The sequence below is a fragment of the Panthera leo genome, chromosome B4, assembly GCF_018350215.1.
Source record: "Panthera leo isolate Ple1 chromosome B4, P.leo_Ple1_pat1.1, whole genome shotgun sequence".
Classification (NCBI taxonomy): Eukaryota; Metazoa; Chordata; class Mammalia; order Carnivora; family Felidae; genus Panthera; species Panthera leo.
In genome coordinates this window covers 73556930-73581470 of record NC_056685.1, presented here as the reverse complement: position 1 = coordinate 73581470, position 24541 = coordinate 73556930, and the positions used below count along the sequence as shown (strand labels likewise).

At 36.8% G+C, this 24541-nt stretch overlaps 1 protein-coding gene across 1 annotated transcript in view; it reads left to right on the top strand.

Moving 5' to 3' along the window:
- Nucleotides 1-24541, top strand: part of SLC38A4 (solute carrier family 38 member 4) — a 68408-nt gene that overhangs the window by 10396 nt on the left and 33471 nt on the right. The window lies entirely within an intron of this gene.

Sequence of the window (24541 nt, the reverse complement as noted above, 5' to 3'; positions counted from 1 at the left end):
ATTATTCTTTATACCAGAATTCCGTAAAGTTCAAACTCCTTAACGTGGCCATCAAGGTCAACCTCAGCCAGACTCTACACAAACACTCCATGTGAGCTGCAGTAGACTCCAATTGTCTTGGTATTACTGGGGCCAAACTTCTGATCCCATTTCTCCTGCCTGGAACCACCCTCCTTTCTCTGGAGTCATACCATTATTCCTCTATGAAACCTGTTCCATTTGTCCCAGTTCCCATGCGGAGCCCTCCAGTTCAGTTCCAGGTCTTGAAGACAGGTATCCTGTTATGAATAGTGTCCAACAAAAAAGTAGGTACCCAGTAGTGATGGAATGTTGTCAGGAGCTGGGCTCTGCAGTCAGATGTGGGGGGTGGGGGTGAGTCCCGGCTCAGTCACCTGTTCACCAGCTTTGGTCTCTGGGTAAATTACTCAGTCTTCTTGAGCATCGGTTGCCTTACATGTAAAATGGGGATAATAATACTACCTACCTCAAAGGTTAGTGTATTACTGATTTGATACATGTAACATGCTTAGCATAGGGCTGGCTGTCATGTATATGGTTACTAATGAGAACTTTAAAAATGAGATTTCAGACTTTACAAAATTAACAGGCTTATGGTCTGAGTGGAGGATGCAGACTAGAAAACTTGGTAGTTCAGGCTTCTCTGTGTCTCTCAACCCTACCTGCTGTCATAGGAAGGGACAGGGTCCCTTTATGCCTATCAAGGAAGGCAATCTCTAATCCCCGCCCACTAAGATGGAACTCAGAGTGAAGCAGAGAGATTCTTTCCTTCTTAGATCTAACATAAATATGTGCAGCTTGGCATCGATTTTATTTTTAGTAAGAAGTGATCAAATGATGAGTACATTTCTATGAAGGGAACAAATACTAGATGTTGACTTCAAAGAGTAATGAAAGTAGTCATCCATCCTCGAAGCTATTACCAGTACAATCTGTAGCCTTAGAAAAGTGAAAAGTTCGATGAATTAACCGGTTGTTGAATCTGCATAATGCCAAATTAGTAGGTTTTCTGATATTCCCTTACAAACTGGTTGATATTTCACTGAAGCGTAGGTTCAGTCCAATCAAGGGCATAATCATTAGTGCACTCTGTGTTCATGGGTTTCTAAACAAACCCTTTTTGTGTCTTGAATTACAGATCTAAAAATGATGGGTTCAGTCCACAGCATGCAATTACAAACAGAATGGGGATACTTTAAATAAATAGCAAAGTAGATTCGTTTGGGATGGGGTGTGGGGGGAGAGTCACAAACAGATTCTGATTTTATGTTGTTCTTGGGGCCATACCTTAAATACTACTTTTTGCCAAGTGATAGAAACTCTATGTGTACAAGTATTGCAAATAACAACCCCCCAACCCCGAAGATGTCCACAAAAATTTGGTGAGGTGCACATGTACACATGGATATTTATAAATTTCACAGGCGTAGAAGAGAAAAATTCTGTTCAAAAGTCTCATTTGTTGGGGTGCCTGTGTAGCTCAACCGGTTGAGCATCCAACTCTTGATTGATTTCAGCTAAGTCATGATCTCATGGTCTGTGAGATCGTCCCACCTAGCGATTCTGTCTCTCCCTCTCTCCCCACTTGCTCTCTCTCTCTCTCAAAAGAAATAAATATAAAAACAAGTTTCATTTGTTTAGCTAAGGAGATAGAAAAACTCTTACATAATTAGCGCAGTGTTCTGGTTCAGAGGAAGTTATACCTATCATGGATTGTCAATTTTCAAAAAATCAGAATACAGCAAGATCCATTTTAAAATTAGAATTTTACTCAACATGATTTAATCTTTTGTTGACGTCATCAATAATGGCAAAACTCACAAATGCTAGGTAATAGGAATTTCTGGTTAGTTGAAGGAATTTAGAGTATCTTCCTTCTGCTTTCAACCTTTTGGTAGGAATACCAAGAAAAACATATGGAAAAGTTCTAAACTAGGAAACGTAAACCTTTTTAATATGGTTTCTAACATATTCCGAAGTAGAATATAGACAATGATACTGCATCTTTGCAAAACTTCAACAGTTATTAATACTTGTCTGTTATATTTCATCGATACCCATATCTTTCCTCCCTGCTACCCTTACCACAACCATTACTACATTATTTCCAAGAGAATCCAAGTCACCAAATAATTTGATCCATACATGATTCAATATGTATCTCACAAAGATAAGTCTTGAAGAATAACCAAATCATCACACCTTAAATAAGCCATTTTCTTAATATTACCAAATTTCCAAGCAGTGTTCATATATGTCTGATTATCTCTTTATTTTACTCCTAGTTTGTTTGAATCAGAATCGAAATGGGCTTCACACACTCTTTGGTTGATATGGATTAAAAGAGGTTTAAGAGACAGACATAAGTTCAGCCAATCCTCATCTCTTTTCTCACTTGCAATTTATTGGACAGTGAAACCAAGTCATTTGTCCTATGAAATTTCCCATACTCTGAATTTTGTTGATTTCCAAACTTTTAAAATGTCATCCTCAAGTTTTAATAGTCTGCCTTCTTTAAATCTAACCCTCATAAAATTGCTTCTCTCTCTTTTAAAATGTTTATTTATTTTGAGAGAGAGAGAGAGAGAGAGAGAGAGAGAGAGAGAGTGAGCGGGGTGGGGGGGACAGAGAGAGGGAGAGAGAGAATCCCAAGCAGCCTCCACAGCACCGTCAGCACAGAGCCCAACACAGGACTCAAAATCATGAAGAGCGAGATCATGACCTGAGCTGAAATCAAGAGTCGGATGCTCAACCAACTGAGCCACCCAGGCACCCCTAAATTGCTTCTCTTTTAAAGAAAAATTATACCTTGTCATTCTTTGCCTGTTTCTTTGAGGATCCTCCAGCCTACATTTTGCCTAATTTTGTCCAAATATCCTTCATTTTAATGCCTATGATTTACCTAACACTTCTTCCTGATAGAACCTGTCCAACCTGGAATGCCCTTAGGTCAGATTTCAAAATGTGTACTGGCCTCCTCACCCAGGTGCTTACTCAGCTTTCTCTGTATTGTCTCAAGACATCACCAGTAAACACTAGGTTGCTTTGAATTTAAAAATCATGCCACATGGATCCTGAGAAATGTAACAGAAACCCATGGGGGAGGAGAAGGAAAAAAAAAAAAAGAGGTTAGAGTGGGAGAGAGCCAAAGCATAAGAGACTGTTAAAAACTGAGAACAAACTGAGGGTTGATGGGGGGTGGGAGGGAGGGGAGGGTGGGTGATGGGTATTGAGGAGGGCACCTTTTGGGATGAGCACTGGGTGTTGTATGGAAACCAATTTGACAGTAAATTTCATATATTAAAAAATAAAAAAAAAAGAAATTAAATAATATAAAAAAAATCATGCCACATGACTGCTTTTTAAAAAGTCCTTTTTGATTACGACATATACAAGTATATTTACTAGGAAATTATGTATTTGGGATTTGCTTTAAAATCATAGGGGAGTAAGAGTGGTGATTTGGATTCAGGAAGACTGCCACAGTTGATAACTGTTCAAGCTAGATAGTGCATCTGTGACGTTTCACTACATTATCCTATCGACATTTGTATAAATTTGAGGTTTTCCATAATAAATGACATATACTATATTACCCAAGCTAAATAATGAAACATTTTAGGGGCCTATGTTGTGACACCTTTGCTAAAAATCATCAAAAAAATCATGCCTAAGGGGGCGCCTGGGTGGCTCAGTCAGTAAAGCGTTCAACTCTTGATATCCGCTCAGATCATGATTCACAGTCGTGAGTTCAAGTCCTACATCAGGCTCATGCTGCACATGGAGCCTGCTTGGGATTCTCTCCCCCTTTGCCCTTCACCTCCTTTCTCTCTCTCTCTCTCAAAATAAATAACATTAAAAAAAATTGTGCCTAAGGAACACGCACTTGCTTATCCTATTCCGGAAGTCTGGTTTGCCTAAAAACAAATCAGTTTTAAAGTAAAATGAAATCATCAGATAAGTAATATTTAAATAAAATGGGGACATGGTTTGGAATGATTTGAAACAGGACTCATGCGGAGGTGCTTCATAGGTTTTGTGGTCTGTCTTAAGACTCTGGTGTGGTAGAACTCACTGACGTGCCCCTGGAGCCTACTAATAGCTAACGAAAGACTCCCAGAAGAGGAGTGAACCAACTTATTTGATTATCCCATAAAAAAAGATTCTAGGATAGATTATGAAGGTCACACTACCTCTCCCTGCTACTATGCTAGAGGAACGTACAGGTCCTATTTTCCAAGGTGAAAAGTCAAACACAAACTTTTTCAAAAACCTATCAGCTTTTAACTTTAGTCGGATTTCTCTTTATTTTGTTCAATTGTTGAAAAGAGAACTTAGCACCTTATGCTTACATTAGTCATATATACTAGGAAATGCCTTTTAAAGGGCATATAGCCTTTATCAATAATTTTCTGTTAACTAAATGTAATACAAGTAAAATAATTTATGAGGGCATTTATTATTTTTTTAAACTTACATCCAAGGGTAATTTTTAACTGTAATCAGCCATGCAACTACAAAACTCTCGTATATAGGGACCTGCTTCATTACATCTTTTCTGAAGTTGCATGAATTTAATCCCATACGGTATATACGAATTCCCAGTCAGTCCAGTTGAGAATAATTAAGGGAAAGAGTAAGAACTGAGGCTGAAAGTGGAAAGGAAAGGAAAACGGATGCACAGTAAGAAGAAATGCTTTTGTGTGAAGGCTTGGAACACATAAGTGGAACATAGGTCCTAGGGTAAGGCTTGCTGGGTTCTCACTTTGAGGGGAGGGAGCTACAAGCAGCGTGAAGGGGGGCTGGCAGCGTGTGTTCATGTCTCAGGTTAGAAATACCTGCTTCGAGAGACAGAGGAATAGGCTTCAGAAATATCTACTCCTCTAGGCCTAGTATGTTACTGAAAGGCTTCCAGAAGTTTCTCCATCTCAAGCGTCTGTGTTAGTCCTGTTTCTGGGCCCACACTGAGAGATAGCAAGCAGGAGACAATGCCTCTAATCCGTAAGATCAGAAAGACATTAAACATTTTATTAGAATGAGGTCATACACTGAAAACGTACCCTGGTATATGTAGATTTATATACAACAAAGCAGTGGGAGTTTGCAATTGTTGGAACTCTGGGAGAGGCCCTAGAGACATTTTCATGAACAAAAGGTGACAAGTCTAAATTTAATTATCCTCATGATTACCAATTTAAAATACGCAATAATATCATTGGTAACACTTTTACTTTTATGAGTATAAAAATATTATACAGAGTCACACGGGCTTGGCTTGACCCTAATCCCAAACTATATCTTCTCTGTAAGCTATTAAGTTACCCGACCTGGAATTCTCCTGTCACAGACTAAGAATTTGATCCTCTCAGCGGGTGAGAGGTTATTCTGCACTCAGATCCCCCAATGCCTCTGAGCTGTTACTTCTTACATAGTCACTTTTTGAAACATTTTTAATCAGAATTGAAATAAAAAGCCAATCATAATTCATCCAGCAAAATTATTATTTATGTATCCATTTCTGAATTTGCAGATTTGTAAACATTTTAAGTTTGGCAAAAGATTTAGGAAAACAATTCAGTAGCCCATGTGAGTACATTGTTATTGCTCCTTTATTCTCCACCAAAATTAGTTGAGAAAAATAAATTAGGAAGCACACTTTTGAGTAGGGACAGGACAGAAATAGTCAAGTGGGATGGGCTTCAAATTCCACGGGACTTTGGTCACCAAATACACTAATTGAGGCCAAAAGAAGGCCCAGTCATTTGCCCATCAGCCATAAAACAAATAATTTTCTCACAATAAATAAAGAAATGTTTTACATTTGCTCCTTAGAAATTGTTTGGGGTTCTTTTTGGATTCTGTGGGTTTCACTTTTAACAAACTCAAACTTGTATAGAAACTATCAGACAAAATAAAAATAAGGCATATTTATATGTCATGCGTTTAATAAAATGATAGTCATTAGCCCAAACTCTTACACTGCTGTGGTTGTGTCTTCTTTGCCAGAGTCCCTATTATGCAGCCCAATATACTAAACCTTTAAGATTCTTTTTGAGGAAAAAAAAGTAATGAAAAGTACTTAGGAATATTCTAAGTATTTCTCAGGATTATCATGGTCTCCTATGAAAATATCACTGCATACATTTCCATTTTTCCAAATATCTAAACTATCTGTACATCTAACATACTTTTTTGAATGTTCCTTTAATAAAAAAAAAAAAAAAAAAAAAGCTCTCCTTATCGTAGAAACACATATACGCTTTGTGTTGCAGTGGTTGCTATGACAAGTCTGTATATTTTATTAAATACCAGACCAGAGCAAACAGACGTTGCAACAGAGGTGGTGCTAGGGGCATCAAGACCTTGTCAGCATGTCTGTTATAAATATATATTTTTTCAGGGTTTCCTACATGTGAAATGTTAACTCTGTAACAAGGTTAACACAAGACAACAAATGCTATTGCCCAAATGGCTGAATGTTTTAAGGGGCCCTAAAATAGGAAAGAAAATGAAGCCATTTCTTCTGGAGATCTGTGAATATTATAAATAACAAAGTTTGGAGACCATTCCTGAAATGGCCAGTAGGCCTAGAAATTCAACTTGCCAACTGGTTTTCAGCCAAGAATACAGACTAAAATTTTTCAATTGCGGTTTGTACATGACCATTATTCTTCTGAATCAAAAATAATCTCCTGCTTAAGAGTAGGTTCTCATAAAAATTTTAAGGACCTAGGCTATTTTATGTGGTTCACTGATTTAAAAATATACAACCACCACCAACAATAAATAATATTTATTTAGTCCTTACTGTATCTCAGGTCCTATTCTCAGCTCCTTACATGTTATTATCTTACTTGGGGAAACATAAAGCATACGTATGCCTTCTTTAATCAGTTACTGTTCTGTGCAAAAATAAGGAAGGAACTAAAAAATAAAAAGAGGTCTTAATTTACCCATCTACCTAAGACATAAAGTGAGGGCATCTCCATAAGATTCACAGAGTCAGAGGGGGAGACAGATGCCCTCTGAACACCAAGAACCCTTGAAAAACTGTTTTCTTCCCCCATCTAGTCAATGCAGGCATCCTCTCTTATGTATCAGTTGTGCCAATTATCTTCAAATGATTTCAGTGACCACAACATGGAATAACTGATGGTGGTTAGATGAGATAATGCAGTGCTTTAAAAGAAAGTCCTTTCCTAAACATTTTAGGTGAGAATGCATGTGCCACAAAGCCATACGACCTCCTCTTTTTCTGCATACTAAAAGTGAATCTGTTTATACACCTAAATATTCCTCTTGGGGATATCAAGACATCTGTGACCACATATATAATAAAAACTGAGTGCTTTTATTTGCTGAAATCCCAGGAAAAAGAATAAACAGAGACCTCAGTTTTTCACTCCAGCTGGAATGATTCAGCTTATTGAGGTCATCATGAGGAGATTTCTCTAAGACATCTGAAAATGTGTTTCATCTTTTTGCCACATATTTCTCAATCCTTATATTAGTGTAATAAAAATAAGTTGTGTCGGATATTTAAGAAATATTTAAATAATGTTTCTTGTGATCCAAAACCTGACCAGAACACACTTGAGTACAATCCTAGGGAGTCTTTCAACAATTCACTCTGGCCTCCTCATTTTCTCTTCTCTTTCATTACTTAGCTCTTGCTCCTATTGTTTCTCTTCTTAAAGGGGCATTGGCAGTGACAATGGCGCATGGGAGTGATACAAACATTGTGTACTTAACAATTGCCCCAGGCAAACCAGCGTATACATTGGGCTGTAACTAATTCAGCAGATTCGTTTTGTTATCCTACCACCAAATAGTGGGGCTGACTCTTTTTTTTAACTAAATTTACCTTTTACCTTAAAACTTTTTTTTGTTGTTGTTTTTTTTAATGTTTATTTATTTTTGAAAGCAAGAGAGGCTAAGCATGAGCCCGGGAGAGGCAGAGAGCGAGGGAGGCAACAGAATCTGAAGCAGGCTCCAGGCTCTGAGCTGTCAGCACAGAGCCCGATGCGGGGCTCGAACTCGTGAACCGTGAGATCATGACCTGAGCCGAAGTCGGACGCTTAACCGACTGAGCCCCCCAGGTGCCTCCCTTATTACATTTAAACTGGGTTGTTGATACCATGAATCTTAGTAGTCTGGGTAGGTACTACCATAATGACACCTAACGATGCCTAAAGACATCTATAGTCATGTAATAAATATACTTCAATATTACTGTTTTGGAGGACAACAGGGACTTGTTCATGTCAGTATATTCACACTGGTGTGGAAACAGCTCAGTATGTCAGCAACTGGAAGAGCAACTGTCTGTTGTTGTTTTTTTTAATGTTTACTTATTTTTGAGAAAGAAAGGGGGGGAGGGGCAGAGAGAGAGGGAGATAGAGGATCTGAAGTGGGCTCTGCGCTGACAGCCCGATGCGGGGCTCGAACTCACAAAGCATGAAATCATGCCCTGAGCTGAAGTCGGACGTTTAACTGACTAAGCCACCCAGGCGCCCAAAGAGCAACTAACTATCTGAAAGGGGAAGAGGTAGAAAGGAAGTAAAATACCAGCGTACACATCACCAACTTCCATCAGCAGCACACGGTTATTCACATTCGTACCCATACCACCTAATGGGTAAAAAAAAAAAAAAAAAAAAAAAAAAAAAAATCAACAACAACAAAAAAACCTGGTATGTTTCCCAAATAGTGTTAAGAATATTTTATAAGAACACTAAAGATTGTAATCAAATGTTATTTTTAATGTCTATAAAGCATTCTGTATGAAAACACCTGCATGTATGCTTTCCCATTTCTAACAAAGACCGAATTAAACTGGAACTCATACAGGATTTGAAAGCACAGTCTCAAAGACTTCAGTTCAAATTCTAAGCAGTTGTATCCAGGTGAGCCTCAAATTAACGAGAAGGAGCCTATGTGCATGCTCGTAAGACTTGTTCGTGTTGAAGAGATGTAAAGATGGAAGTGATGGGGTCCTGTTTGATCAAGAAGCTGCCTCAGAGAGCCCTTCATGTTGCTGCTTGCTCAGCCATGCACTGATTGATAATGATGAAAAGGATCTTGCAGCTGAATCAAGTAACAACGATTGGATCAGAATTATAGCTGAGGAGAGTAGAAATTATAGTTGAGAATTCGTAGAAATTAGTATTAAAACTAATACTAGTATTAGTATTAAATAGGTATTAAAATTAGTATTAGTATCAGAATTAGTAAAAATGCCCAGCAAGATCTCAAATCCCAGAGTATAAGCAAAATGTAGGTCACTTCCTTTGGCATTTGGAAAATGTGTTCTCGGTATATCTGTGGGTCTTCATGTTTTGTTAGTGTCACCAAAGAAATAAAAAATAAATAAATAACCCAAAGCCAAGCCAAGCCAACCCTCTCCCTCACCCAAGTCTACCAGTACATTTACATGTTTAAACACTGGCTCTGAGGACAGGTTCAGGGGTAAATATGTACCATGGGGCTGTTCAGCTTCACAGGTTGGTTAATGTTAAACAAACACATATTGCAAATCATGTCTTATTACGAGGTTGTTTTCTGAGATTCCACGGGTCAGGGTCAAAACCTGCCATTTTCTAGCTTTTCGACAGGGCTAATCAATAGTGTAACAAGTGGAATAACGGTCTAATTAAACAGTGACAATACACTTCCAAAGCAAAGGTGTCGAAACTATTTTATGATCAATCAATTTTGCTAATGTCCTATTGCCCTTATAAACAGCAAAAAAGAAAAAAACACACCTACCTTTTACATTTATAATGATTAAATATCCATTATCTCATTTACCTCTCTCAAAGTAACCTGGGATAATGGTTTCTGTTAGACCAGTTTGAAAGAGAAAATTGAATTCCAGAATATTTACGTGACTTTATCTGCTTATTCAACAAAGATGTATTAAGTGGGTGATACTGGGTTTTGAAGTCAGAGACAATTCTTTAAAGACACAAATACTCACATAATGTTTACCATGTGCCACTCTTCTAAATTCTCTACAAATATGAACTTAGTTATTCCTCATAACAGCGGTGTAGGGCAGGCACTATCATAACCTCCTCTTTACAGATGAAGGGCCTGAGGCAGGGAAGTGGCCAACTTGCCCCAAGTCCGACAGCTAATAAGTGACAGAAATTGGATTTAAATCCAGGCATTCAAGCTCCAGAATCTATACTAGTTGACCCTGTGCTATGCTGAATAAGGCACAGCATCTGCTCCCAAGGACTTTCAAAGTCTAAAAGGGCAGACATGTAGACAAACGTGTCAGTACAGTTCGTAGGAAGCAGAGGGCGCGGAGGAGGGATGATTAACTCTAACTTGTCCAAAAGCTCTCAGCTGGCAGGCGGCAGAATGGGAATCAGATCCAAATCCATGAATTTGGACTCCAGAGTCCGTGTGCTGTCCATTTCATAGGGCAGGCCCATATTTGATAAAAGGGTTTAGAATGACAATAAGAAAGCAATGCGCTTATAGGAACATAGCATGTGAACCAAAGGATAAAGACCATGCTTCTCTAAATAGGAAAAAAAAAGCACTGTGGTTCCTAACAAATATAAGATACAGGTATACAGATCTCACTCTCATCATCTGTGTAATACATACATGTATAATACATATAACACATAATTTAATATATATGTAGATACCAGCAGAACTCTCAAGTATATCAAATCAACTGCAAAATTCCTCAGTTATTCTAAGGCTTGCAGTCTAAGGCTTGCAGAAAAAAACAACAACAACAGATATTCTACTCGAAAGTAGGAGAAAGGCCTAAAGACATGGAGACAGTGATGAGCATCATTCTGGGCATATAATAGATATTCAGCGATTACTGGCTGACTGATTGATTTACTGAAAACAAGCAAGAAAAAGAAAAAAGACTAGAGATGATGCATTCTGTTGCTCACCTTTTAACCTTGCTGAAAATTTTGATGAGAATTAGGTAAATTGAAACATTTAGAATCAGGATTTCATGTCAACATACCAATTTTATGATGAACAGGTCTCTATTGGACAACCATTTTGATATTTCTTTGACCACTGTATAAGCGTGGCTACCAACTATTTACATTTCTACGTTTTGTAGTCCAAGCAGTGGCAAAAAGAACTCCACAGGAAATAAATATTTGGCCAGTTTGTAAGTGTACTTGTAAGTGTATTTTTGGTACATAGTAGTTGTATTTGTAAGTGTATTTTTGGCACATAGTAGGTCCCCAATAAATGATAATGTGAAGTTCATTTGCTCTTCCCAATGGTCCTGTTATTATCCCAAGAATTATATACTTTTTATAAATGAGAAAATGAAGACCCAGAGAGTTTACCAATTTGTTGATAGTTCCCATAGCTAGTGAATGATGGAATTAGAACTTGAACCCAGATTTCCCGAATTGCAAATGTCAAGTGCTAGCATAACAAAGGAAGAAGAACTTGTTCAGCCATTCAGATCCTTTTGGGTATCAAAAACTTTCTCCAGGTAGACTGCAAGGGATGAATAGGGATCCTTTCAAGACAAAAATGTGAAGCTCTTTTCAGGCCTCCTATGAAAAAACTAATGTTAAAAGTTTTATGCAAGATTCAAAGGAAGTGCCATCAGCTTTAAAACTTAAGAGCACAAGCACAATTATTTCAATCTATGTGATTATCTTATGCACATGTAAATATCAGATCACCCATAATTAAGAAGTATCAGTCTTTAAGCTGTTATTTATCATACTACTCTAGATGCTATAAAAAGGAATTTGAATATAGATACTTACAAATTAAGATACCAATATTACTGGATAAATTACTCATAATTATGCATCAATCTTTACTTAGATGTATTTTAAAATAATTAAGTTTAGATATGTTGAACCTTAGATTCTAAAATTAAAAATAACCTTCAAATAGCTAGGAAAGAATAGAAAGAGTCAAGATTTCTATAGTTAAAACTTCAATTTCTGTAAGACTTGTAATTAGCTCCTTTCTCATGTATTTTACATGATATGAAGCAAAATACCTATAAACCTAAACTTTTCTGCTCTTAGCCAAATTATATGGTAACAATCCTGATGGTCTAAACACAAAGCAGAGGCCCCAGCCCACCTGAACACTTTCTCCAAGAATGTAATGCAGGCAAGAATTGCCCCAGGCTACCCTAGTGGTGTGTGTGTGTGTGTGTGTGTGTGTGTGTGTGTGTGTGTGTGTTTCCTGTTTGCAATCTTTATTATCACAATTTCTAACACATTTTCTTCACGTATCTGAAGTGTTCGCACTGTTCGGCTGCTCTTTTTTATAAGCTCATTTGAACAAAACAACAACAACAGAAAGACAAGGCACCCAAAGCCTGGTGAGATCCCACTTCCCACCTGCTACCTCTCCCATCGCTTGCCTCCAAGCTTGCTGCTTCTTGCCTCCTTTGCCTTTGCTCATGCTGTCCCTGCGCTGGTGGTCTGCTCCCCATCCCTCGGATCCTGGCCAGCTCCTGTTTATTCTTTTAGTCTGAGCCCAGCTGTCATCTCCAGGAAGTCGTGTCCATCTTTCTCAAACTGAGTTGGGTGCCACACTTATCCTTCCCCTCAGTTCTTACAGGCATCTCACCTACTACCTTACAGTGGCCTGACCTACATAAGCAGTGGATTCCCTTGAGAGTCCAGGGCTTCAGAGACTGGATCTTCATTTTTTATTGTCTCTATTGCCTTAGCCCCTCCCACAAAGTCTGGTTCATAGGTGTTCAATAATGAGTGAGTAGATGAAGATAACTCCTTCTACTGTAATAGAAATCGACTATCTCACAGCATTATGCTAGAAATAGTGATGTCCATTTTTCTCCACAATATTTTGAGATCTATTAGCGTACCTCCTGCTGGTGGGGAAAAAGCAATCCCTCCTTTCAAACAAACTGGACATGTATAACTTTGTCTTGACTCTAAATAACTCATAAGTGCCCATTCAGAATCGAAGATTTTTCAAGAGGGTTGATTATTGCTGGTCAAGCACCCAAAATACTCTCACCAGAAATAGACATTTATCCGGGATAAAGAATTGTTACAAAACCTAGGAGAGGAACTCTTTATATTGTTTTTGTCTTTAATACACGTTTATTGTTTTTCTTATGGTGAAAGTAATCCATAATTTTTAAGATTATTTGCAAATATTGATGAGAAAGAGATTATCCATGTTTCCCCAACTGGGAGATAACCACTATTCGTATTTTGATAGGTGTTCTTTCAGGCATTTTTCCTTTGAATCTGTTTGTGTACATATATGTAAGTTTAAAAACACAGGGATCATATTACTATTAGATTTTGTGGTTTGCTTTTAAAACCTATAGTTACAATTTTTGCATACCTTTATTATTCCTCGAATATTCTTTGAACACATGACTGGTAATTATTGCTTTATATTCTGGGAAGGCAGTTCTCTATAAAAGGACTAATGCATATAATATGAGCATTCGCTTTACCCCACCTTACCATTGGCTCTGAGAAGGACAACTCAGGAACTATTGCATTTTAACATATCACAGGATCCATCAATTGAAATAATTATTACAATGTTTCCTGTTGCAACCTCATATATAAGTTCCAAAGAAAGGTTTTGGATGCACAGATTGAAATCATTGTCCTTAACAGAGACTTTCATTAATTCAACATTTATACAGTGCCTATTATAACCCAAGCATAGGCTAAAATTAATCAAGGTAAGCAAGCAAAAGAAATTGTTTACAACTAAATTGGCTGTCTAGACATACTTGAATCCATCCCCAAACCTCCTAAACCATCTGACTGAATGTCCTCCCTCTGCTGCTGTCCTGCTAAGTAAGGTCAAGACATTTACTTTACCTGAGTCAATTTTCCTATATTTAAAGAAAGATTGATGCTACCAACTTTACACCCAACTTTCCAGGAATTATAATTCCTCGTTCAAGCCACCCACAAAGTACAAAAAAACCCAGGTAGTCTTACTGCCGCTGGGCACTGGTAACCCTTGTAGCAGAGAGGATGAGTGTATCAGTCTGTAAGCGCCCTGCAAAGAGCTCTGAGCCTGTGGCCCTGCCCTGGAGTTGCTGACAGCCCAGCAGGAGAGATGAACATTCCTGGCAGAAACCTGCACCTCATTTACTGCACCGACCTGATGCAGGAAATCCTCCGTGAGAGACTCAGTTCCGTGAGAACTGTCATTGTCAACTGTGACAGATCTCACTCTGCTCAGATTCCTTTGAAAAACAGTTTGTGGTAGACATGCACACTTTATTTCAACATTGAGGCCAGCCTGACCATATCGCTTGTTAACAGGGACACTGATTCCTTTACAGCACAAGTTCATGTCCCCACCTTTTGGGAGCCCCCTTCCCATTAAAGATCCCATTGAGTGTTCTTCTGCCTCCTTACAGCCTATTGGGTCACAGCTCAAGATACTGTTGGGAGTCCAAGTTCAGGCAAGATGGCACCAGGTTTACAATCTCCAATCAATGATAAAATTACAAAATCAAAATGTCTAGAAAATGTTGTGGTAGAGAATTTGCTTTTAAAGGAAAGGGATGGATGGGAATATAAAGGAGAGCAATGGAACTTACTGTGCTGTGGCCCCCAAAGAATAGTTTTTAAACCCTCAATTGCTCTTCATTAGAAAGGCAGTCAACTCAAGCTCCCATTGTGTTAATACTGCATTCTGTACAAAGAACTGAGATGAACAAGGTGATTTAGCTGGAAGTGTTGTTATCATTATAGTTCTACATCACCTTCCTTCCCAGGGCTGACTCCTCAAGCAGGCATTGTAAAGGGTAGGACTCATTCTTCAAAGCAAACTTTTAAAAGCTCTAATTTAGCATTTAGAATTTCGGTATATTATTTTAAATCGTAACCAGCCATAGCCTCACAGACCTTGTTATCTTTTACCCCGACAGATCTGCTCAGGCAGAAGTTGGAATGAACTTTTGATACTGTTTTCTTTGCATCATTTCAATGTGGGATCAAAAAATAAAGATTGACAAGAATTTGAGTTGCTGAAAAGACAAATAGCAGAGAGCAAAAATAACAACATGAGCTGTCTTCTAACTAGATTTTTTGTTTTTTTGTTTTTGTTTTTTGGGTTTGTTTTTTTATTTTTGTTTTTTGTTTGTTTCATTTTGTTTTTTGGTTTTTGTTTTTGTTTTTTGGTCAGCTGAGGCTAAAAGGAATCTTCTATTTAGGTCTGTGGCAAAGTCTCTTAAATTTGTCAACCTGCTCCAAACTTGTTTGCTAATTTTGCAACATAGTAGTTGACTATGCAAACATTTCCAAAACATTCCATTGTATAACTGTAAAGGTGCTGTAGGCTGGGTTGAAAAGAGGGGCAGGCCATCAACTAAGTCACTTTCTCAGAATGCATGGGTCATTGCATTTTTCTTGGTCAGGGATTTTTTAGAGCAGAAAAGCAAGGTCTCTTCCAGGGGCCTGGGCTGGGAAGTCCTTTGAGGTCTCTTATTTGAGAGTGTTTCGAGTTTCTGAAGGTATCCCCAAATGAGGCTATTGAAAGTCGTTTGTATGGTATGTGGGTTTAGGTGTTAATTTGCTAAATAGACACGTTGATAATGTACTACATTTAATAAGCCTGTTTTGGGCTTTAAGTAAATTTTTAAATATATTTGGAGCCTTAAAAAATGGAAGTGGCCTAAGATTCGATGGATATCTGACAGGCTGTGCTGAAGGAGGATTAGACAAACATTAATCTTTAGTTCTTTTTTTTTTTAAGTTTATTTATTTATTTTTCAGAGAGAGAGTGAGTGAGGAAGAGAGGGCCAGAGAGAGGGGGAGAGAGAGAACCCCAAGCAGGCTCCAAGCTGTCAGTGCAGAGCCCGATGTGGGGCTTGAACTCACAAACCATGAGATCATGACCTGAACCTAAATTAGGAGTCGGATGCTTAACCGACTGAGCCACCCAGGCGCCCCTTAATCTTTAGCTCTGCGTCTGCAATTAATTTGGCATGTGGCTCTTTGGGGGTATTCAGTTTTATCTGCCTTTATTCTGTATTTTTTATTCTGTGAGTTGAGGTTAATAACTATAAAACCATAGAAAAAGACACCTACAGCAATACCTAAGCTTTCATCATTCTGCAAGTGATACAAAGACTATTGTAGCTCAAGTATATACACAGTCAACTCACCTTCGGGATCATAGAATTCTGTTATTTGAATTATTTAGGAAGATTTCTGTAACATTTCTGTACGGAATTTTTTTTCTTTCATTTTTTTCTTGTGTCCATATTGAGAGATAAAATGAAGAATTTGGAGCGCCAAAGCATGAGGTCAAAAAAAAAAAAAAATCACAAATTCTCTTCAACACTGTAAGCCTGAAAATGAAAATCCAGAGGGTAAAAACTCCATCAAAAAGAAATAATCAAGATCTTGTTTCTGACTGCAGTTGTCCTAGTATCTATTTTTAAGAATGACTTGGTAAATCAGGTAGACATTTACCCACAATACGATAGGAAATAGTTGGATTAATGTAAGTGCCCATATTTGGAAGCACTAATATTGACTGTAGGATGATGGACATATAGTCTCGGGACTTGATCTACTTTATTAGAGTTTGAGTTTATGAAGCTAAAGGCTGAAAATGATAAAAAAAAAAAAAGTAACTTCTTGGAAAATAAGGCATCACAAAAAGAACGTAGTTCTTTTCTGCTCTAAAAGAGTGTCACTTTTTTAGCAAGGATAAAAAGAAAGATGAGAAAAAGGTAGGTGACCTAAAGAGAAGTTAAAACAGGAGAAAAGAAAAGGGAGGGAATGCAGGTACAGACATGATACAAAATTATTAAAAATTAGGTAATTTGGTTTCTTCTTAGTCAATACTGTTTCTACCCTCTTCTGCCAGTTTGGCTATAATCAGATCATATTTCCAAGTATTATTTTGTCCCATGACTAAAATTAGAAATTTGGGTGCAGTTCTGATGAGAACAAGAGGTTATCTTTCTCAGTGTCATTGCAAAATGCCATGATGGTCTGGCTAAGGCATTTTTTTTTTAATTGTTGACTCATTTTGACTTGATCCAGCTGGAACTTTCTGAGGACAGCACTGAAAGTGGAAATTTTAAACAAGATAATCAGTGATTTTAAATATAAGCAAGAAAAATTTTAATTCAATGTATAGGTAGGATCTGAACTTATTTTGAGCCAACAATTTTGTACTTTGAATAGATAACATATTGGGATATACGCTCTAAGACCTTCTCTGTACTATCTGAAAATGATAGCCATAGATGGATGGATGAGGTGCCAAAATGGATGCGTTATCACCATGTAGTCTCTTCCTGTATATAAAGAAAAATGAAGATTGTATTGCAAGTTTCTTGTTTTTCATAGGATAGTCACATAAAATTCATGGCATGTATGGTGAGCTAGTAAGAGTGATAAATCGGAACAGTAGTATAAGAAAGAGTCAAACCACCAGTGACCTTGGTTTAAATCCTTTCCATTTGCCTTTTCTTCTGCCATTATCCTCAGATAGGTAAATATCACCAAAGCCAAACTATCATTCAGCCTCCTCACTGACCTCCGTGTCCCTGCCTCCATCTCCTCCTTCTTCCTACCTGCCTCTCCCCTTCCTGCTGATTTTATAATTTTTTTTTTTCAGAAGCCTTCAAGAGATCCTTATCATTAAAATTCTGAGCTTCTTTTACAGTCTGGACTATTCCATTCTATGCCTTTTTTTTTTTTTTTTTTTTTTTTTTTGCCAGAACACGCTTTAGTCTGTTTACAGTTTTCACCCAGGATGCCTTTCCTTTTTCTTTCTACCTATTGGGATCTCATGTGGACTTTGAAGGTCCTCCTCAAAGTCCATGGGCTCCATAACTCCTTCTTGGATGGTTTCAGTCCCAGGGGACTCTTCATCTTCCGGAGTCCTGTGCAATTATGCTGACATTAACTGTGTTATAGTCTGGGAAGTCAGGTATCCCTTTATGTGGACATATCTTATCCCTTGGGTCCCCTTTCCCCTTAACCCACGTACCAAGTCTCCTATATCTGCTCCTGGTAACACTTATATGAATTCCTTTTATGAAGGATCAGTTAAAGTGTTTGTCATCTTCTTGCCCAGACTTGCTTCATTTTTCACTACCCACAGATTTTTCATTGTATTCACTTTTTAAAGTCGGTACATATTCTGGTTCATTACCTCTTCCTAGAGTGGTACTGGAGCCAAATCAGAGACTAAATGAATATGTTGCATTTGCCATGCTTTAAAAATCAAAAGAGCAAAGACCTATTACCAAATGTATATAAAATTACATCACGAATGATTTTAAGAAATATGTAGAACATGAAACTATAGCGTTAAGTCTGTTTTCCTGATGAAAGGCAAGTTACAATGAGTTTCATCAAAAGCAGACTATATGTTTTTTCATTAATTGAAATACCTAAACATGTCAAAAATTGAGGGAAGAAAATAGTCAAACAAGCTCCCAAGCTGTTTTAATTCAGCTAACTTTTATCAAATTAATTTTCATATGTATATATTTGAGTTTTAAGTCAGTGTTAGCAAAGTTTGTGATAAGAATTTTGCAATTAGAATAGATTCAGAAGAAATATAGACCTCTCTTATGTGTGTTTTTTATTTTAATCTAATATGCTAGTTTACTATAATTTAGCGTATTTGAAGAAGATCTGAATTATAAATGAAATCTAAACTAAAATTTTAAGAGAGGTAAACTTTAGTTATTTATACATTTATCTCTATCCTTTTTAATATGAAGATACCATGGAATGAAATTCACATATTAGATTTTTTTTCAGCTGACCCACTATGAAATGGAATGTTACTAGAATACAGATATTTAATCTTCTAACAATTAGTGCAGGTTTTTGCTTGTTTAATCTTATACTCATCTGGTAACTTTGCAAAAAGAAAAATCTTAAGTTGGAAAGATCACAGTTTAAACAATGGAAGTGCTTTGAAAAGGAATAGTCTTTAAATTTTTCTGAAGTTAAAATTAATATATTTGTTATAATTTTTCCCTAGACCATAATAATTTTCACAAAAAAACAAATCTACAGAGTGATTTTGAAAAATAAAGAACAAGCTAAGTAAGACACAAATACAAGCCAAGATACCATATTAAAGTTAATAGACCAAATGGGCACATTTGAAAAGGAAATTAGAAAGGGGTGAATGGACATTTTACTTAAGCTGCTGCAGGGCACTATTAAGAATTTCTTACTCAAAGAACAATGCTTAGTTGTGTTTTTATAGAAATAGAGAGCTGACCCATGTGTTGTAATCTAACATTTCTTCTGATTGGTCATCAGATTGTTCACTCATGTCATAAATATTTAAAAGGCAAAGAACCCTGAATTCTGGATTGATTTTTAATCTTTTTTTCACCTCACTCTGATATGTGTAATTGATACATTTTCATAACAGAACAAATTATATGCCAACACACTTTGACTTTCTCTAATTTGTGGAAAGCCAAATAGATTTCTTTGAAAAGGAGGAAATGCTCATTTAGAAGTTCTTTACAAACTCCAAACAGGGGTGCCTGGAGAACTTATTTGGTTGAGCGTCCAACTCTTGATTTCTGCTCAGATCATGATCTCAGGGTCGGAGGAGCCTGCTTAAGATTCTCTTTCTCTCTCTCCTTCTGCCCCTCTCTCCCACTCGTGTTTTCTCTAAAAAAATTTTTTAAATAAAAAACTCCAGATAGCATTGTGCTTATTCAGCACAGTGCCTTTGGAATGGTAACAGTGGTAGACAGAGCTTACGATTTTCAATCTTGCGGTGCCTTAAGTAAGTTGGTGCCATTTGGAAGTGTCTGTCATTCTATAGAATTTCCTCCAAATAAGCCAGAAATTCAAATATATTTGAATATATATCCCCTATACCTAATATTTTCTATGCATTCTGATTATAATGCTTCAGTCAACAATCAGACTCCATAACTATTATTATTGTATTATTATGCTTTGGCTTCAGTTCATACACCTAGAAACATCAATTTTCCAAAAGCTTTATCAACCGACTTATATGATCTTCATACAGAATGAGAGCAGTCAAGATAAAACTTTCAGTAAATGAGTATTTTGCTGTATAAAAGCCAAAATTCTACAAACAAATAGAAATTGGTGTAACTGATGTTTAATCCAAATGTACAACAGTCAACTGAGTTAGCTGCCTCTTTTTTTTTTTTTTTTTTTTTTTGAGAGCTGACGCAAGTTGGACAGAGGGAGACGTTGGGGCAAGGTGGTGGTGGTCTGATTGGCCTGTCTCATTCACGCCCACTGGTCTTTAAATCATTGTCTAGAGCCCCAAAGGTTCATATAAGTCAACACTGTCGCAGGGGTCTGCCATTTCAAACAATTCCAGAAAGATCGCACAGGACTGGATAAATAATTAAGGTAAAGTTCTTTTTTACATGAATAGTTGCAGTGTTAAGATAATGCTTCCCTTCTTCTTTTTATGGTGTTGATTATTTATTACAAATCAGATGTTTGAAAATAGTACTTGGGCAATTCTTTTCTCATTTAAAAAAGATAAAATTGGAATTATTTACCCATATCTTGACTGCAGCTTTCTTTTGCAGATAATTTTAGGTTTGAGCATAAAATTAGGACAGTGGATAATAGAAAAGAGAAAAAAGGGTTAGGTAACAAGTATTTAGTTTTTACATCTCCTGGTTAACCACTGAGTAAAGAGTTGACATAATTTGTCTTAGTAAAATTATAAGGTTTTAGAAGTACATTCCAAATGCTATAACATTAAAGATTTTCCTTGTCTTGAAAACAAAAATGCCCATAAAAACCAATGAAAGGAGGAACATCCCATGACTGCAGCAGGTATCAATGGCTAAGAGTTTGGGCTGCACCATTGGTAAATGCAAAAAACACAGTTGTGTTTTACCTTGCTTCTTATGTGTCCATTTTAATGAAGGAGTATTTTTAGAGCAAATTTACTAAAAGAAACTGGAAAAGTGAATAGAATATAAGAATATATATGAGAATAAGAATAGAAACATAGCTTTAGATTTTGAAGGACTAGAATCAATGATCTAAAAATAAAGCTATATTCCCCAAATTTATCAATCAGATGGGGGAAATTCTCCATGGATTTAAGTATCTGCATATTTTGGGTATCTTGCTGAACATCAAGTAAGGGTCTCACCTAAATTCCCAGGTGATAGCAAAGAGTGTTTCCTAACTCATTGAAAAAAGTATTTAAACTGATGATATATATCACATTCATGGTCAGTTGGCTGAAAGTTTGATTTTTGACACACTGAAGAAATTTAGGTGTGTTTTCTAGAAAAGACTACCATTTATTTTATAGGCCAAGCCCCTCCAGTTGTTCAGATTTATATTTAGATAATGTTTTCGGATTTTCTTGAAAGTCTTTATTTTTCTACTCCTATGAAGTATATCAGTAAGATTTAAGTACTGAGAAATGCAGTTTTGAGGACTAAATTCTTGAGTTTTCTATAACCATGTTTTAATATGAGTTGTTTTACAAAAAGTAAAATAAATTATTTTAAAACAGTACCTCTGAGGGTGATCTAGTATCTATTATGAAGGATGTTGACATTTTAGAATTTATTGCATCCACAATTCAGGTTCTGAAATATCATGCTTTAATACATGAAGCATACAGAATTCACTCTGATATATCATATGGAACAGATCTTTCTACATTCCTGGAAACTACTGTTTGAGGAAATAGGAACTGAAACTTATGCACGAATATAAGAGGCTTCTTCATGTTTAAGATGATAGAGAACCTCTGTTACCATCTAAGAACAGAGCTAGAAATGCTATTTTGCTTATAAAATATAAGAAAATAACATTTAACACATTCAGATTTTATGAATTGTCCTTTATATGATTCAAATGACTGCTTTATGCTTATATCAGCAAGCATTTAATCTTCTTACAAAAGGAAAAGATCTCAACATAGGGTTATTTCTTTTAACTTTTCTAATTCTCCCCAGGTACTATTTCTAAGCTATGGCTGAGTAGGGGAAAGGAATGGAAATGTTAAAATATTAGCACCAGCAATAGAAGTAGTCAAGTAAACAGTTTTGCTGTCATTGGCAGTTTCTTTTCTAAGAGGTACCTCAGACTGAATGATACCAAATGCTTTTGTGGAAGCTAATTTCTGTGAAAAATCATGCCACAGACTAACAAGCCATCTGACTGTCAATATGTGACCAGAAAGACACCGTTGGGGAAACTGTTTAAAAGAATCTAATATAAATAATGTTAGATTGACTCCATTGTTAACGCTGTATTCATTTACCTGAGGTACATTTGGGGTGTGGATTTAAGTCCATTGCTTGGATGCAAAGATCATTTGGCTCTTAGAAGTTGTATGACCAGCTACTTCCCACTTGCTCAACCAAAGGGTAAATGAGATGTCAGGCTATCTGCTACCTAAACCTAGATTTCAGGGTAGATTCATCAGAACTTGGCATGAAAGACTAGACAGACTGGATGGTGGGAAATGCTCTGCCAGTGCTAGCTTCCTTTTCCCTTTCCCTTATCAGGTAAAATAAATGTTTACAGTCACTAGGAAAGGTCATAACTTTTGCCTCTTGACTCAAGGACAGTTTGGCTTCCCAGATTTGAGGTCTTTCTTTGACGTTGAACTACATAAGTAACACACAAGTTTGCTTTTCTGAGAATCTTTCAGCCTGCATTTTTTGGGCACCTATTCAAACAAGGCACAATGTTTAGTAACTAGAATTTGGATATAAGGAATCAGCTATGATGACATTTAAGATAGCACTTAATAAATGTGAAAAAACAAAGCCTTCTAATAGTAATAGTATCCTAAATACCTTCGTTTCAAGTTCTGATTTTGTATCTTCACGAATGAGTGAAGCAACAATGCAGATGACCACCCCCCCCGGAATGTTTAGTCCATTTCTGCAAGGTCTCTGTATCACAGAGAAACTTCCCTTCATTGAGGAGCAAAGCTAGACTACAGAAAGTTCTGTCAAACCAAATTTGATTTTTCTTTTAGAATAATTTTGAACATTCTTTGTGCAACGATGCTGTTCTTTCTCGTGATGACCAGAGGGAAACACTTCCATGCCACTTTGAAATATTAACCTGTAAAGGGGTAGCAAGAATGCATACTTGTAACTATGAAGGAGAGCATATACGGTTGCAATGGCCTTAGGAGGATATAATACGAGGCACGGTGCCACATGTGCTGGGAATACGTAGGTTCCCCACGCTGTTCCCACTTTCATGAAGCTCGCCACTTAGTGGAACAGACGGTTCTTTATCAAAGAATCACATAAAACGTAAATGCAAAGTGTGATAAGTAGGTGAAGGAAAGGAGAACCTACCACAAGAGCGTATAACAGGGATCTAGTTTAGATGGCAGGCCTCTCTGACCACATTTAAAGATTTCCAGATTCTTTTAACTTTGGCAGACACCTGGGTTTAAGAATGTGGGAAAGAACATTCCAGGTGGAAAGAACAGCATGTTAAAAGGTCCCGAGGTGGCAAGGAGAAATGAAAAGGTCCCAGGGAATGAAGGGAGGTATCGTTCAATTTGGGCCTAAAGAGGAACATGTGTGTTCAAGTAGGCAGATCTCTGTAACGTAGTAGGAAATTTGACTTGATTCTAATGAGTAATGAAAAAAATAGTTTTTTTTTTAATTTTGAAAGAAGGATTGATAGGACTTGCTGATAGATTGGACATGGATAGAAAGATTCAGGATAGAGAATGAGAGGTGTCAATACCTGTTATAGCCAGATTCTTCTTGTGAGCAATTGGGTTAATGACAGTGCTGTGTACTGAGATGGGGGCAGGAGAATGTGTGTCTATGAACATTTTATTCTATTTTAATGTCACATATAATGTACCGTATATAGTATATTACATATATTATATTTTTCAATCAAGGTATATGCCAACATCATTCTTTTCTGGTCTGCCCATGCAATGATTCATTGATTGTTCGAGAAGTAGCTATTTAGAGAAAAAGTGAAAATGTAAATTATGTTTTAATAGTTCAAAATCTGTTTTTTCTACTAAACAGTTCATCAGCTACAGCAATTCTGTCTTAGTCGTGCTTTATCTTTCAGAGTTTCTGGCCCACATTTCATTCTCAATATTTGTTGAATGAATAAATACCATCTGTAAAATACTTCCACACTGAAGTATAATCATGTTAGTAAACTTTAATAATTATGCACTGAGTGTTTCAAAGTATGTACTTTCTGCTACAGGCACATGATGCAGAATATTTAGTTTCTCATGTTCTAATTCTTTTTAAATTTTGCTCTTGGCTGTTTCCTTGAGTGGCCAGTCATACAATCTTTAGAGCTAAAGATATGAGATAGGAAGATGTGTTCCAGCTTTTATGAGAAGATATCCCTTCGCCAGGACCAAAATCAGGATTAGGGGCCAAAATCTTAAACCACTAATTCATACTTCATGGGCTATATTATCTCATCTTCAAAAGAGAATGTAATGATTTATATATGGTACAAACAGCATGAGATTAAGTCTCGATTCCCATATTTTTAAGGATACCTACCTT